The sequence below is a fragment of the Caloenas nicobarica genome, chromosome 2, assembly GCF_036013445.1.
Source record: "Caloenas nicobarica isolate bCalNic1 chromosome 2, bCalNic1.hap1, whole genome shotgun sequence".
Lineage (NCBI taxonomy): Eukaryota > Metazoa > Chordata > Aves > Columbiformes > Columbidae > Caloenas > Caloenas nicobarica.
Genome location: NC_088246.1, coordinates 136,052,234 through 136,069,417, shown reverse-complemented (window position 1 = coordinate 136,069,417; position 17,184 = coordinate 136,052,234).

Genomic DNA, 17,184 nt, shown 5'->3' with positions numbered 1-17,184 from the left:
ACAGCGCGACTTCCTTACTATGTTTCATGTTGTTGGTTGGTTGTTTTTTGCTGTGTTTTTTATTTATTTCTTTGTTTTGTTTTGTTTTGTTTTGTTTTCCAGCAAGAATTTAAGCCAAGAAGTTTTATCTTTACATTTTCTTCTAGAAGTGCTATATCATAATTTCCTTGACAACTTCTGATTTACTACAGCTTTTTATCTGCCTCTCCGTAATTCTTTCTGCTACTCCTTTTGCGTACACCTTCTATTGCACAGTAGCCAGCCTTTGAATCTATGAGTCACCCTCCCTGAAACACTTCCATTGCCAAAGTTAGATTTTTTGGTGAGTCTTCCACATTTTGGGTAATTGCCATTATTTCTTTAATCCATTAAAAAAAAAAAAAGTTTTGTCTTTGTTTGTTTGTTTATTTGTTTGTTTGTTTCTTAAAGGCAGAACAATCTTCCACATTCTATTTAAAGATTGTGTGGTGCAAGAACAAAAAACAATAACAAAAACCTCAGGAACAAGAGACTAAGGTAGAAGCAGCAACAAACCAGCATCAGAAGATGAGATTTACAAAAGTCTTATACAGGACACAAAGTGTACCAATTAACTGTCTGGTTTCAGAACTGCCACTTTGAGGGAACTTCCCTTGTCAAAAGCGATTAATCTAGACCATTTAATTACAACCTCCAAGTGTTTGGCCGCTAATGTATGCTTCCAGTTACAAGTAAATTGCAAACCCTGTTTCTTCAGGGATAGCTTGTCCTCTGGATTGGTTTGCTAGAGATTTCTCTATTAGGACAGAAGGTATTACAGTACCTCCAGATATGCCATTGTATGACTAATACTTAAGTACCATGCAGAAGTTCCAACTTCATTTTTTTTTCCTGAAGAACAATAATGAACTGATACTAATGCTCTACAGTATTCTTCCATCCATTCAATTTAACAAACAGAATATTACCATGTTATTTGCTTCTAGGATATGTTGATGCAGAAAATGGAAAGTTGATTTAAAAAAAAATATCCAAATTTTTTTCCACATTTTACTTTGGATAAAAACAAAAACTTAGAATTTGTTCTGCTGCAGATTTAGACTAGAAGAAAGATACAATAAGATATATGTATTTATTGACCACTACCATGGCTTACTAAGTTCCTATTGATTTCTTTAGCCATGTCAATTTCTAAAAATTATTGGTTGGTTTTCTAGAAAATATAAAGCTGAAAGAATAGTTTAAAAGAAGTTGTATCAAGACAAATTTATATTAGATGATATAGTTAATGGCAAACACTGATACACAATGGTTGCACAATTTCAAGCAGAGAAATTTCTCAGTGTCTAGCTTGATTAATCAGAAAAATGAGTATGTGTACTTCTTAATAATACACCACTCCTGTTTTGTCATATGAAGGATAACTGGTCACTTCTGACAGGTTCTAACCCTTATGAAAAAAAGGAAAGAAGAAAGGAAATTGAAGAAATATACTTTAAGATTTTGGGTTTTTGTGGGTTTTTTTAATTGAAATAATTATTTCCAGAACTATACACTTAATTTAAGACAAAAATCATGAAATTATATTAAAGAATGGAAGATTCCCTTAGAAACTTTTAATGCAATGTTTTAAAACTACAATCAATCACATATGCGTCTGAAAGCAGAGCTAGAAAGAAAGCTTGAGTGAGATCATAATTATACATGAATTGTTCACATTGCTCAAATTTTCAGTTATGAATTCCATAAATATGCAGAGAGGTTGGACTAGATGACCTTTAAGGTCCCTTCCAGCTTGAACTATTCTATGATTTTATGATTCTATGTTATTCATTATGCAGCTTCATTTTTTATAGACAGGAATTCACCCCTCCTTGCTTCAGGCAGACTAGGTAAAATTTAATTTGCCTTGAAAGCAGGAAGGGAATGAATGGGAGAAATCTACCACATGTCAGTCTCGCCTGTTAGAGTATGAGTTTGTATGCTGCAATCATCCATGCCAGTGTGTGATTAGGAAACACTTTGTTCATATGTTAGAATTTACAGAGCATTCTAGAGATTGCTGACAAACAAGACTTAAAAGGTTTAGAAACTGCTTTGAGGTAAGCACTATACCTTCATTCTAGTAAAGTTAGCAGTAGAAAACAATTCCTGCAAGAAATGACAGGCATAAACAGAATGAAGGATACTTCCGGAAGTGCATAAGAAGTAAAAAACTCTCTTCCTATAACTTAACCTTCTTGATTATGTTTTTGCAAGGTGAATCATTTCCAACAGTAATGTTACAGTAGTAGAAGGTATGAAAATTTTACAAAATCTAGGTAACCTTGAAGCTAAAGTAATTAGCCATCCTTGAAATGATAACTATTCAAGAAGTATGCTAAAAACATAAATTATAGTTTTTGTTTATTTAATGATTTTATGTTTTGAAGTCTTGTGGTTTAAGATTGTGCAGGCAATTTCATACACATTCATACTGTAAAAAACTGTCTCACAGATAAAAATAGTAGCCAAGATTTTTTCCTGGGGGAAAAAAAGAGAGTATTATTTTAAAACGCATTAGTGTGCAAAATTTGCCAAAACTTACTGAACATCTAAGAATTTTCAAATTCCCTCAGCAAGTTTGCAGATGACACCAGACTGGAGAAGTGCCTGATAAGCCAGTGGGTCATGTCGCCATCCAGAGGGACTTTGACAGGCCGAAGGAATGGGCCAACAGAACATCATGAAGTTAATAAAGGAGAAATCTTCAGTCCCGTACTTGAAGAAGAACAGCCCCATGCACCAATATATACTGGAGTCCACCTAGGTGAAAAGTTACTTTGCAGAAAAGAACTTAGGAGTCCTGGTGGATGCCAAGTTGAACATGAGCTAGCATTGTGACCTTGCGGTAAAAGCATCAAATGATATCTGGGCTGCATTAGACAAAGTATTGCCGTTAGGTCAAGTGAGGGAGCCCCTCTGCTCAGCACTGGTGAGGCCACACCTGGACAACTGGGTCCAGTTCTGAGCTCTTCAGTATGAGAGACATGGACATACTGGAGAAAGTCCAGCAAAGGACCACAAGGATGAATAAGGGACTGGAGCAACTCTCCTATAAAGAAGGGCTGAGAGCCTGGAGAAGAGGAGGCTCAGGAGTCATCTCATCTATGTGTATAAATATCTGAAGGGATGGTCCAAAGAAGATGGAGCCAGGCTCTTTTAGGTGGTGTCTAGTGACAGGACAAGAGGCAATGGGCAAAAACTGAAACATGAGGGATTCTATCTCAATGTCAGGAAACACTTTTTTATTTACTGTGAGGATGAATAAGCACTGGCACAAGCTGTTAAGAGAGCCTGTATAATCTCTCTTCTTGGATATATTCAAAAGCCATCTGGACCTAGTCCTGGGTAACTGGCTCTACGTGGCAAAGCTTGAGCATGAGGTGTTGGAGCAGATGACCTCCAGAGGGCTGTTCCAACTTCAACCATTCTGCGATTCTGTGAAATCTTCCTTTTTTATAATTCAGGTTATTTCCTGTATTTTTCTATTTTCCTAGAATTTGCAGAAAATGTAGTCAGTTTCGCGACATAGAAGAAAATTCTGGCAGGCTTACAGAGTAGGAGAAAATGAAATGTTGCACTTCTCTGTAGAGTCACTCATGAACAAGAATTTCAGTCTGCTTTTTAAAATTTTGTCACCTAAACTTCAGTGCTGTAAATTAAATCATTACGATATGAATTCAAGAATTCAAAAGAAAAAAATACAAACATGGACCTCTGAATGTTTTTAATTTACAGAAAATACAAGCCAGATTCAGGCTCAGAATTTGAACTGGTACAAATTATTTGGGACATATTTGTTCATAGAAAATCCTTTCTTCCCATTCGTTAGTGATAGAGACCTTTCTGCACAGAATAAAGCCATCTACAACAGCATTTACTTCCAGTTAATGTCATACAAAACTTAGGCATCCATGACATGTCTTGTCAAAAGGCGGCAATTGGCTTCACCCTGTTCAACTTTCACTTTAAACTGTGGTGCCACTAAACACTACTCTCTTCAGTCAAAACGAATAACTGCTGTTTTCCGTTTGCCTGTAATAGTTAGTAATTATGGCCTCTATTGTTAACATGTTTAATATATGTCTTAAAATGCCATAAGAGATAACCTGGCGAAGGATTGATTTCTGTGGTTATCTTCTGCCACTCTTCTGACACAGTGGACTACCTTGATTGAAGCTGTCAGTTATCCATGCCAATCATCTACCATGTTTCATATCTCTATTTCCAGTCTGGCAGCTAAAGTACATATAAAATCTATTTGATCTATTTGGAATAACCATTCATATGCCTGAGACAAACATGTGTCCTGAGCTACAGGTAAAACCTTCCTGGAAGTTACTGTTTGTAATTCCTCTTTTTCTTCTAGTCATCAGATATTTTAAAACTATTAGGCAACTGAGTGTCTCAGAATTACCTAGCTGTACCATTCTTACTTCTAACAAATATCTCAGGAGCTGAATAACAGACAAAAGAAGCAAGATAGTAATTGTGCATTATCCCCTCTGCTTTTGTTGTACTGCTGGTAATCTGGTACAGCAGATGAATAACTAACTACTAGAAATCAATACCATAGTCAATGGAGCTACATCCCTGGAAGCTAGTGACTCAAACTGTGTTATCTTTGCATTAGTGAAATTCCATATTTCCTCGTTTAAATTTTGCCTTAGAAGTATTTATCAACTCTTTAAGATTAGGAATATGTAACCACTTTCTGATATGCTTAATACGTTTTCTAATAAGGCCTGCTGTTTTAGAAGTAAGCAGGTTGGTGACCTGTGTCTTTTCATATGAACCCCAAAAAGCATTATTTTGCGTCATTACTGTTAGTACCAGCGATAGCCCTTTCCATTCACTCCTTCTGCCTGGCACTGGAAGCAATTCAGAGAAGAGTGTCAGCATTGACTTCAATCATTTGTGTAGTCCTTGAGATTATTCTCATTCATTTCCAATTTTCAAGCTCACATTCAAGTTTCTCCCATTTTTACTGCAGAAAGAACTAGTCTTAACTTTGGTCTCTAACTTGGAAGAATTAGACATGTTTGTGTAATACAAAATGTGTAGTCCAAGTGTAATCCTGTATGCAAGATACATGTTATGTTGGTTACTGTAAATGTGGCAGATCAGTTGGCTGAGATTCCTTACCATGGGATCATAAATAATCAAGATAGTCAGGACTTGAGTCTTGCCCTGTTGTGAACTTCCGTTTGTCTGAATCTGGCCTGTTCTTAAGGGAAAAACAATAGGACCTTTAAGTTAACATAGAAGTTCATACAAATTAAAGATGAGAGTGTTTTGTTTGTTGGTTGATTTTGTTTTTGTTTGTTTGTTTGTTTTTCTTTTAAAAATAAATAGTAAAAGATATTTTGAAGTTCTCCTAATACACAGAAGACATCAGGTATTTGTCCTCAGTATTCTGCAGTGTGTCTTAACTATATTGAAAACCCAATTTGCCCTGGCCCAAACTGTCAGAGGTTTTTAAGCATCAAACTCCTGCTTGCTTCAGTGACCAAATGAGACAGAAAATGCCTTAGCAACCAATGCAGTAAGGTCTGTAATTATTGTTTCTAGCTTCTTCAGGTACTGAGATGAAGTACCTTTTATACTCATAGATAGATATGCTCAGACCTAAAGAGTAAGAGAGAAGACTGGGAGAAATCTTTATCGATTCACCTTAGCATTCTTTTCACAAAGATCAAATCTTATCATTTAAAGGAAATATGCTTGTGTGTGCCTCGTCCATTATGGCTGCTTTCAAAAATTACATATATGGTTACTTGTTTTCAAAGAGTGCAATGAAATCACTGCTTTTGTTACAATATCTTACTAACTGTACTATGGTCATTTAATGAAGTATGCAGATACATTTTGTATTATATAAACTGTGTTTTATAGAGCTTCTCTTGGGGAACATAATCGGGCAAATACAATTTTGGTGCCATTTGTGTTTATTAAAGATAATGAAAAGCGAGCAAGCTATCTCAGCAGTCAATTACCTTTTTTCAGCATTTATACTGTAATTCTTATAACAGTTGAGTCTCAAAGCATATAAAAAAAAGAAAGAATATACTGTGAATTTTCAAACTTTATTATCTACCTTAAACTTGAATATGTTTTCACAAGTGCAGAGGTGAAAAAATTTTTCCTGTATACTTATATATATACACAAACACGAATATATATATACGTGTATATACAGACATATATGCTTGCACATATATAAAAATATATCCATGCAATATTTAACACTTTGTTTCATGGTAGCATAACACCAAATCCAAGGAAAAAAGAAAAAAAAACACAACTAACTTTACTCTGATTGAATGTCTACATTTGTAAATTGGAGAGAAAATTGTTGAAGTACATTAGCCAAAAAAAAAAAAAAAAAAGTTAGGAATAGGACTTGTAATCCACTGTTATTCCGGAGAGGATGTTCATGAACAAATAAGTAACCGAAACATTACCCAGGTATCAAAATTATATTGACTCTACACTGGACTTCTCTTTGTAAATTCAATACCTTCTTTGTTACAATCAATTAATTAATACAATAATGACAAAGCAGTAAGATTATTGCAATCATTTTTAAAATGTAATGCAATATATAATTGCAATAATTTATGTATATTGCACTTTCATGTTATAAACAAATACATTTACAATAGCACACTTTTTTAATTTACAGAAAAGGAGTTTTAAAAATACTTTATAAGGATAGATTTTTTATATATAAGTTTATAGACTTCACCACCTTAAGTAAGAACTCCTTTGATGCCAGTCCAGAAAAATGTTAACACCCATGCTTCACTCTAGTTTAACTGAACTAGAAACCTCCCATCAGACAAGAAAAAAAGGGAGGGAGTGGGGCAGAATTTGAAACCAGAAAAAGCCATACAAAACTTTTAGTTATTTATCTTTGTATAATAGTAATCACATTATTATTATTAGCATGCAACTAGCACACTCTCCAATAAACACAGCAAATTGTAGGTGGATATTTTAACTACATCTATGATTGTTATTTATTACAGCTGCAAGAGCTGTCAAAGATTTTTACAACATGAAATAAATTTAACAATATGTAATTTATGAATAAATATTTCTGAAGAAGTAAGAAAGGATGTTCATAGAGATGATATCACAGGACAGCAGCATAGCTCACAATACTTGGTATTCAAAGCATCTTCTTTTCAGTTGCACAACATTTGTCCTGCACTGATTTGATTTTATTTTTAGTCCATTCTGTCTTGCAGAAACACTTAAGTCATCTATCTTGAATAAAATGGTTCCCATTATCAGCACCCTCTGATACTTAAAACTATTTTTGTCGAAGTGAAATTAACCTTAAATACCATGAGAAGTATGAGGAACTAGATGTCAATTGGCAACTAGAATAAAAAGTAAACTGATCAGTAAGCACTTACAATACACACGCTTCTCTCAAGCTAGATTGCATTATTGCTTTAGAGACTTTGAGCCTTATGAGTTGTGGCAGAGCCCTGTGCAATATGTAGCTTTCTCTAGAACTGTAGAAAGTCATTTTTTTTTCCTTGCCTTTGAAAGACAAAAGAAAGTCAAATCAATGTGCTGTCTAAGCACTACATTCTTTCCACTTACTCTTTGAAATCATTGGTTGCATGGATCAGACTGACAAAAGTTGGATCTAAAGTTGCTTGTGTATATTTATTTCACTGGCATAGATTTGTATGAAAAAACTTTACAGAAAACATTGAGCCATTGGCTGTATGAACATGGGCTTTGGTCTTCAAACCACTGAAAGTAATGGCCACAAATAATTTCCTTTGACTTCCCTGGATTTTGAATTCACCTGATCGTACTCTACTAAAGAATGATAGCTGGTGCCACAACAAAATGTTACCTGCATGTCAGCCTCAGGCTGTTTGGACACTGTGGTCCTCACTAACTTCTGTGAAGCTAAACCACAAATGAACTCCATTATGTCACATCAGCATTCAGAATCTGGCTTTTTTTCAATTTGGTGTTTATTTTTATCACCTATGAGCCAAGGGCAAACTCAGAAGTAAGGCTAGTTGGCAAGATTTAAAACCAAACATTGTGCCAAATGTGAAACACAACTCCATCTCACCGATATGCTGTTGGAGCAAGACCAAAGGGTGGTAGTGTTGGGTTGTGTGTTTGTGTATGTCTATCTGTGTGTGTACAAAGGGAGGATCTAAATAGACTTTGGCTAGACAAACATATGTTGGTTAATTTGATTGAATTATGTTGTATCAGCATATGAACTGATCCTTTGGGTATCTAGCAGAAGATCACTGACCAAACAGACGTCTTTCAGCAGAAGAAGAGTAACTACATGAAAATATCCTGAAAGAAAACCTGACCTGTCGGGATATCCCATAAGATATTTGAGGCCACCATCACTATAGTCACGAAAACCATATATATCTGTGTTTTTCTTTTTCCTATAAAACTCTGAAGTAAAAAATAACAGGACTCACTGAGTGACTTCACTGTGTTGCTGAAGGTATGGCCTTGTTTTGAAAGAGCACCTTGGAAAAGGTGAAGGCTTAGTGTGATGTGAGAGTACAGGGCGGAGAAAAAGTCTTGCAAGAAGATACAAAGACAAAAAAAAAGTCTGTCTTAATAACTGTATGTACGTTCCCACTCCTAGAAGAAAAGGTATGTTTTATTTCACATTTAACTATTTTTGTATGGGTGGCATACTCAAAGCACACAAGCCGATTCAAATAATTTCTCACCTTATTTCTTTCAAGTAATTAACATTCTATTTGTCGGAGACAATTATTTTGCTGTAATAGTTTGGTAAGTGACACTGGAAGGTCACTTCCAAAAAAAAAAAATGACCTACACTATTATTCTTCATAACAATAATGAAATTAAATAAACAGCACCTAGAAAAAAGTCATTAATATTTATTTGCAAAAGTTTCATTTTCTTGACGAATAATAATACTCTACAAAACTTTTTATTCATTGGCTTGAAAAAAGACATCATCAATCAAAACCAAAGTATTATGTCATTACTTCACAATGCTAAAAGAACATTTAGTTTGAAAATCCAAGCATTCAAAAGGTAGGAAATGCAAAAATTTAACCAAGGTATAGATAAATACTGGGATTTTTATTTCATATTCCTTTTTTTTGGTTGTATTTCTGAAAAAATCCTATTATTTCATTTATTTTTAGATCTTCTATATTCAGAGTATATTTCCATGTCTTGCTTATTTTGTCTCAATAACATGAATATGTTAAGCACAGAAACAGAGAATCACAGAATGCCTGAGCTTGGAAGGCACTATAGTTCAAGTAGTGCAATAGTCATCTAGTCCAGCCCCTCTTCTCAAAGGATGGTCAGCTAATGCAGGTTATGCTAGACCACGTCCAGTCAGAGTTTGAACATCTTCACAGACGGAGACTTAACAGCCTGTCTAGGCAACTTGTTCCAATGTTTGACCACTCTCAGAGGTAAAAATTTTTTCCTGTATTCAAATCAAATTTCCTGTGTTTTAATTTGTGTCCATTGCATCTTGTCCTGTTAGTGGGCAACACCAAAAAGATTCTGTCTCCATCCTCTTCATTCCCTTCTATCAAGTGTTTATACAAACTGATAGGATCACCCCCAAGCTTTCTCTTCTCCAGGCTGAACACTCTCAGCCTCTCCTCATATGGATGAAGCTCCAGTCCCTTGAGCAACTTCATGGCCCTTTGCTGGACTTTCTCTATTAAGTCAATACCTTTCTTGCACTAGGGAGTCTGGAACTGGACACAGTATTCTGTATGTGTCCCACCTATCCTCAGTAGAGGGAAAGCATGAATTCTTTTGACCTCTTGACAACGCTCCCCCTAATACTACCCAGTATGTTGCCAGTCTTCTTTGCCACAAGGGTGCACTGCTGACTCATGTTCAACTTTACGTCCACCAAGATCACTAGGTCTTTTTCTTCAAAGCTGCTTTCCAGGTAGTTGGCCTCAAGCATGTATTGTTCTTCAGGGTTATTGCTCCACAGGCACAGGATTTGACATTTCTCCTTGGTGAACTTCATGACATTCCTATTGGTCCATTTCTCCAGTGCATTGAGGTCCCTCTGAATGGCAACATCATCCTCTGGTGTACCAGTCACATCTCTCTGTTTTCAATTGCCTACAAACTTGCTGAGAGTGTACTCTGTCCCATCGACCAGGTTGTTAACAAAGAAGTTGAACATGATTAGCCCCTGGGGTACAGCATTAGTGATGTTCCTCCAGCTGGATTTTGTATCACTGACCACAACCCACAGTGCCTAACTTAATCCGCCACTTCTGTTGAAATGGTAGATATCTAAGGAAACAAGTGTCCAAGTTCCTTATGTAATTTAGGAAGAGACAGGGAGGACCAAAAGCATTTAAGGGGCAATTCTGCTGGCTTAAGGCAGTCATTTGAATTAGTTCAAAGACTACAAGAACTTCCTAAGGAAACTTTCACTGGATACTGAAAACGAAGGTGCAAGACAGATGCCAAGACAAGTGGACTAAAGAACACCTGACTTAATTTTCTCATGTATGGTTTCAGCAATGTCATTGATGGAGCAAGTCAGAGTCCTCGAAATAAATAATATTAGTCCAGTCTCAAACTGGAGACACTGAGAACTTAGTTGGAGAACTCTCCTAATTTTCAAGTAAGATAATTGTTGAATATATTTCTAATTTTGTTCTGAAGAATGAAACTACTAGACTTTCTCAGTGTAAGTCTCCCTGGTTTTGGCTGGGACAGGGTTAGTTTTCTTCTTAGCAGCTGGTATAGTGCTGTGTTTTGGATTTGAAATGAGAATCATGTTAATAACACACTGAAGTTTTAGTTGTTGCTAAGCAGTCAAGGACTTTTCAGCCTCTCATGCTGGCCTGCCAACGACAAGGCAGGGAGTGGACAAAATGTTGAGAGGAGACATAGCTGAGAAAGCTGACCCCAATTGTCCAAGGGGGTGTTCCATAAGATATGACATCATGCTCAGCATATAAAACTGGGGGAAGAAGGGAGGTGGGGGTGTTCAGAGTGATGGCACTTGTGTTCCCAAGCAACTGTTACGCGTGATGGAGTCCTGCATTCCTGGAGATGGCTGAAGTGTGGGGTGGATGAGTGAACAGTGAGATGGATTGAGAACTGACCGGATGGCAGAGCTCAGAGGGTTATGATCAGTGGCGCAGCACCTACTTGGAGGCCTATAGCTAGTGGTGTTCTCCAGGGGTCAGTACCAGGTGCAGTCTTGTTCAACCTATTCATCAATGACCTGAACGAAGGGAGAGAATGTACCCTCAACAAATTTACTGATGATACCAAACTGGGAAGAGTGGTTGATACTCCAGAAGGCTATGCTGCCATTCAATGGTACCTGGACAGGCGAGACAGTTGGGTGAGAGAAACCTAACGAAGTTCAACAAAGGCAAGTGTAGGGTCCTGCATCTAGGGAGAAATAATCCCATGCACCAGTACAGGTTAGAGGTTGACCTGCTGGGAAGCAGCTCTGTGGAGAAGGACCTGGGACTCCTGGTGGACAGAAAGTTAAATGTGAGTCAGTAGTGTGCCCTTGTGGCCAAGAAAACAAATTGTATCCTGGGGTGCATGAGGAAGAGTGTGGCCAGCATGTTGAGGGGGGTTATCCTCCCCCTCTACTCTGCCCTGGTGAGGCCATATCTGGAGTACTGTGTTCACTTCTGGGTTCCTCAGTTTAAGAAAGACAAGGAGTTACTGGAGGGAGTCCAGCAGAGAGCTACAAAGATGATTAGGTGTCTAGAGCATCCATCTTATGAAAACAGGCTGAGCGAGCTGGATCAGTTTAGCCTGGAGAAGTCTGAGAGGGGATCTCATCAATGCTCATAAATATCTTAAGGGCAAGTATCAAGAGGATGGGACCAGACTCCTTTCAGTGGTACCCAACAACAGGTTAAGGGGCAACAGGCACAGACTGAAACATAGGAAGTTCCATCTGAATATGAGGAGAAATATCTTTACTTTGAGGGTGCCAGAGCACTGGAACAGGGTGCCCAAAGAGGTTGTGGAGTCTTCTTTTCTGGAGATTCTCAAAACCCAACTGGACATATTCCTGTGCGATCTACTTTAGGTGAACCTGCTTTAGCAGCTGGGTTGGACTAAATGATCTCCAGAGGTCCCTTCCAACACCAACCATTCTGTGATTCTGTGAACATGTACCTGTCAATTGGAAGTAGTGAACAAATTCCTTATTTGACTTTGATTGCATGCATGTTTTTTGCTTTACCTATTAATCTGTCTTTATCTCAACCCATGAGTTTTCTCAATTTTACCCTTCCAATTCTCTTCCCCATCCCACTGAAGGCAAGTGAGTGAGTGGCTGTTTGGTGCTCAGTTGTCAGCTGGAATTAAGTCATGAGAAAGAGATTTATAAATATGCTTTAATATGGGCAAATAAAATTTATTATTTCCTGCTTTCAAACAGAATATTTGTAAATTTTTAAATTACCTGAGTTATGTGATCGATTCTCAGCCTGAAGCAAGCACTTGGCATCAAAATTTCAGCTTGAAATACTTAAAATTATAACTTATAAGTAACTTCCAATAGAGACTGTTGGCCATATTGACTACTCTCAATGCAGTGCAGATTGTAATTGTAGCTGTCTGTTTATATTTCCTTTGGCAAAAAAGTTGTCACTATAGCAGTAAAAATATGTTGTGGTAATGGAAACTTTGAGGAAGCAAAAAGATCTCTTTCAAAAAACTTGGGTGAAAAGTATATATCTTCAGGATATCAATTTGGAAGACTTAATAAGTGTAGCATTCACTCTATAAAGACTACTTCGTACGAAGTGAACAAATCCATGAATTATAACACCATACTCACTAATAGCCAATTCAGGCACCTGTGACTAACTTACCTATTGATCAATTTAAATGTTTGCAAGGCCACAGCCTTTATAAGAAGTTGAAATCTTAAAAAAACCACTGTTACACAACAATGGTAAAATTATTCCCGTGTACGAATTAGTTTAAAAGAAAGCCTCTGAAACTTTATCTACTTTTAATCATTCATCCATTCAGCTCACTAGTCCATGAATGTCTTCACTTTCTAAAGTATTCACGTGGCTGAAAGATAAGGGAACCTTGTTTTACCTCTATCTACACAATTAATACCAATGAGACATTGAGAATACAAAAAGGTTCACATGATCCTGAATGATGTACGGCCTATATTGACTTTCATAAGGAGTATCAACTATTTACTTTTTTGACAGTCACAACAACACCCATATTAATGAGCTCAAATGCACAAAGCTTCATGTATTTTAGACCTAGTCCTTTCTTTTTACCCTACCAGCTGTTTTATAAAGGTTATGATGCAGGAAAAAAATGTACATCATCTGTCACATATGTGTTCTTTAAAAAGCTCTTTGCAATTAAAAAATGAAAACTGCCACTACTGTTCTGTTTTCCTCTGCAGGGCTGAAAATAGAGGAGAAAAAAAAATGAAAAAAAAAAAAAAAAAAAGAGAGAGAGAGAGAAAACAGACCCACAAAAGGTAGCTTGTGGAATTTGGTTCTCAGCTCTGGAGCAATTTCCTAAGGATGGCACTATGCCACATTTCTCTTTTTAAGATTTGATCAGATTCAATTCTGAATATTGAAATCTTGGTATATGTAAGCTTGTTAAATTCATTATGGTTTTGACCCTAACTTTTTCTCACATGGTAAAATAAATTTCAGCTCGTGATTTATTGTCATTTGTAGAGAGCAAGATCAATGTATGAATTATTTACAAAACAACAAGTAAACACTCCTAAATATTTTGTCCTTAGCTGCACATCTTACTGGCTTTAGTGTGGGTCTTTGCTTTATATTTATTTTTGTTATTTAAGACTGTCATGAAATTAAATATAAATAAAAGAAATAATAACAGAGAACACCAAGTGCATTTTCTGATTATCAGTGGGCATTAGCACTATATCAATGTATATATGTGTGTGTGGATGGAACCTAGAGTCCTTGTCCTACTCAGAGATTCAGACTACACACCTCAGCAGATGGAGATGATTAATTTCACCTAACTGTAGTTGCCTACAATGTAGATATGTGTTGTCTAAGTGACCACTGTCGATGATGGAGATATAACCGATAGAGTAAATGGTGCAAAAGGTTCTGTTTTTCTGAACCAAAGTAAGTACATTTGTGGGGCTGAGATGATTCACAGAATCACAGAATGGTTGGGGTTGGAAGGGACCTCTGGAGATTATCTAGTTGAACCCACCCGCTAAAGCAGGTACACCGCAGTCTTCTGATGTGTCAGCCCTTCCTCCCAGCTTGGTATCATCAGCAAACTTGCTGAGGCTGCACTCAGTCTCTTCATTGATGAACAGGTTAAACAGGACTGGACCTAACACTGACTCCTGGGGAACCTCACTAACTACAGGCCTCCAACCAGACTTTGCACCGTTGATCAAAACCCTCTGAGCTCTGCCGTCTGGCCAGTTCACGATCCATCTCACTGTACGTTCATCCAGTTCGCACTTCCTGAACTGGCCTATGAGGAGGTTGTGAGAGACAGTGTCAAAAACCTTGCTGAAGTCAAGGTAGACAACATCCACTGCTCTTCCCTCATCTACCCAGCCAGTCATACAATCACAGAAGGCTATCAGGTTGGTCAAACATGATTTCCTTTTGGTGAACCCATGCTGACTACTCCTGATAACCTTATTTTCCTCCACATGCTTGGAGATGACTTCCAGAATGAGCTGTTCCATCACCTTTCCCTAAAACTCTGGCAACTTTATTGATTATTTCTCCAATAAATAAAGTGTATCTCTGCTTAGACATATCAGAACAGGAGCAGATGTGGTTGCCCACATTCTAATTAAATCCTGTTGTAAATGGGTATATGAATATTTTTCATGTAAAGAAAGGCTAAATGAGTAGGGTTCATGCTGGAACTTGAACATTTCCATTTTGGCCACTGTGAATGTGCTTGTATTTAGATATAAATATACATGCAGATTTTTATATATGAAAAATCTGTGGTTTTATTGTATTGGTTTTGTCTGGGGTAAAGTTAATTTTCTTCATAGTAGATAGTATGGAGCTATGTTTTGGATATGATGAAAATAGTGTTGATGGTACAGGGATGGTTTAGTTATTGCTGAGCAGAGCTTACACAGAGCCAAGGCCTTTTCTGTGTCTCACACCACCCCACCAGCGAGTGGGCTGGGGGTGCAGAAAGAGTTGGGAGGGGACATAGCCGGGACAACTAACCCCGGTTGACCAAATGGGTGTCCCATACTGTGTGACATCACACTCAACAATAAAAGCTGGGGAAAGAAGAAGGAAGGGGGGGATGTTCAGAGTGAAGTCATTTGTCTTTCCAAGTAACTGTTACATGTGATGGAGCCCTGCTGTCCTGGAGATTGCCATGGGAAGTAGCGAATGAGTTCCTTGTTTTGCTTTTCTTATGTGCATGGCATTTGCTTTACCTATTAAACTGTCTTTATCTCAACCCACAAATTTTCTTACTTTTTTCCTTGTGATTCTCTGCCCTGTTCCTTTGGGGATGAGTAAATGAGCACCTGGGTGGTGTTTAGCTGCCTGCTGGGGTTAACACATATACACTGTATATACACACATATATGCATATATATGATATATATATATTTATATATAAAACCATATGTACTTCTGCATATATGTATATGTGCACATGCACACATGTATATTTTTTTTTACATTTATCCTGTCAGAAAACCAGAAAATCTATAAATGTAAACCACAAAACAAAGAAACAAACACACTAACTAACTAAAAAAACCCAAAACAAAACAAAAAAAACCCCCACCACAACATTTTAAAAGCTGTATTAGAATAATAGAGAAAATGACAATGAAAAAGGAGTTAAACATTTATAAATGCATGTTAAAATTCCATCTGCTTTTAGGTAAATATTTTCTTTTATAAAAAAACCTGAGTGAAACCTCATATTTGGACATTTCCTTTGCTATATGCCTAATGAAATTCCTGTCCTTTGACGAGTCACAGGTTTATAGGCAGATCAGAAACCAAAAAAGCTGCAAGAGACTACTTTGATTCCTATTCGCATCTTTTAGGGTGGACATATTTAAAACATGTGTTTAAATACTTAGATGAGTAGAGAATCAATGAGGATGTGGGATCAAAATGTCTTCTTTTTTCCTCCTTTTGTACTACAGAAAGCAAGCCAGCACTGATGTGATTACTGCAGAGAAAAATCTTATTTCATTTTCAACTTAGATAGATGCTGCATCCTCTTTGGCAAGATGTGATGATTTTTGAATGTAGTCAAGGGTTAGAGTATTGGTTTTTGTGGATGACACCTTTGTTTTTATAAGATGTATGACTATGTGCCTGGCCAGATGATTTTTGCAAGGCAAATGCGACTGAGCATGAATCAAAAAAAAACCTCTCAGATATTAGTGTTGCATCCTATCTGCTGTACAGAAATAATGATATTTTTTTAACCAGATGAAGTTACTTTCTCTTTGAAAGTTGCCAAAGTATGGGAAAATACATAGCAGACTTAAAAGTCTACTTACAGAAAAGTTTTCTATTATATTACAGTTACTTATTTATTTATTTATTTTACTCTCGATGGCAAAGAAAATCAGAAAAAAAAAGAACATGGGCATGAAGACTCTGCTATATATCTCTACAACCATATCCAGAAGCTGAGGCTTAGCCACATTATTGCCTTTTGTGGTTATGGTGTCAGGCTGACCTGGTAAATACTAGGAGAAGTTCAAGCTCTGCTGGCACATGGGTGTGAAGAAGAGGGAGGAAGATTTACTCCTACCATCTGATTTTCTTCTCAGTTTTCTCTCATTATGTGCCTGGGACTTTATCTACAATTATTGTCTAAAATCTAATAAATAGCACACTGAAAATATTTTAACTGTTATTCATTTTGATGTGAGAAAAAAATAGAAAAAAATGCTGTTCTTTTCATGCAGCTTAGACGTGTCATCATGTCCTCACCTTCCATAACAGTCCAGGTCATATAGTTACCTTGAGACGAAACTGAATGAGTTGAGCTTGAACCATTTATGTGCACTTAGTTTGCTCATGATCTGCACTTAGCTATTAGCCTGCACTTGAGTGCACTTAACATATTGGCTTCTCGGCAGTATAGAGAGACATG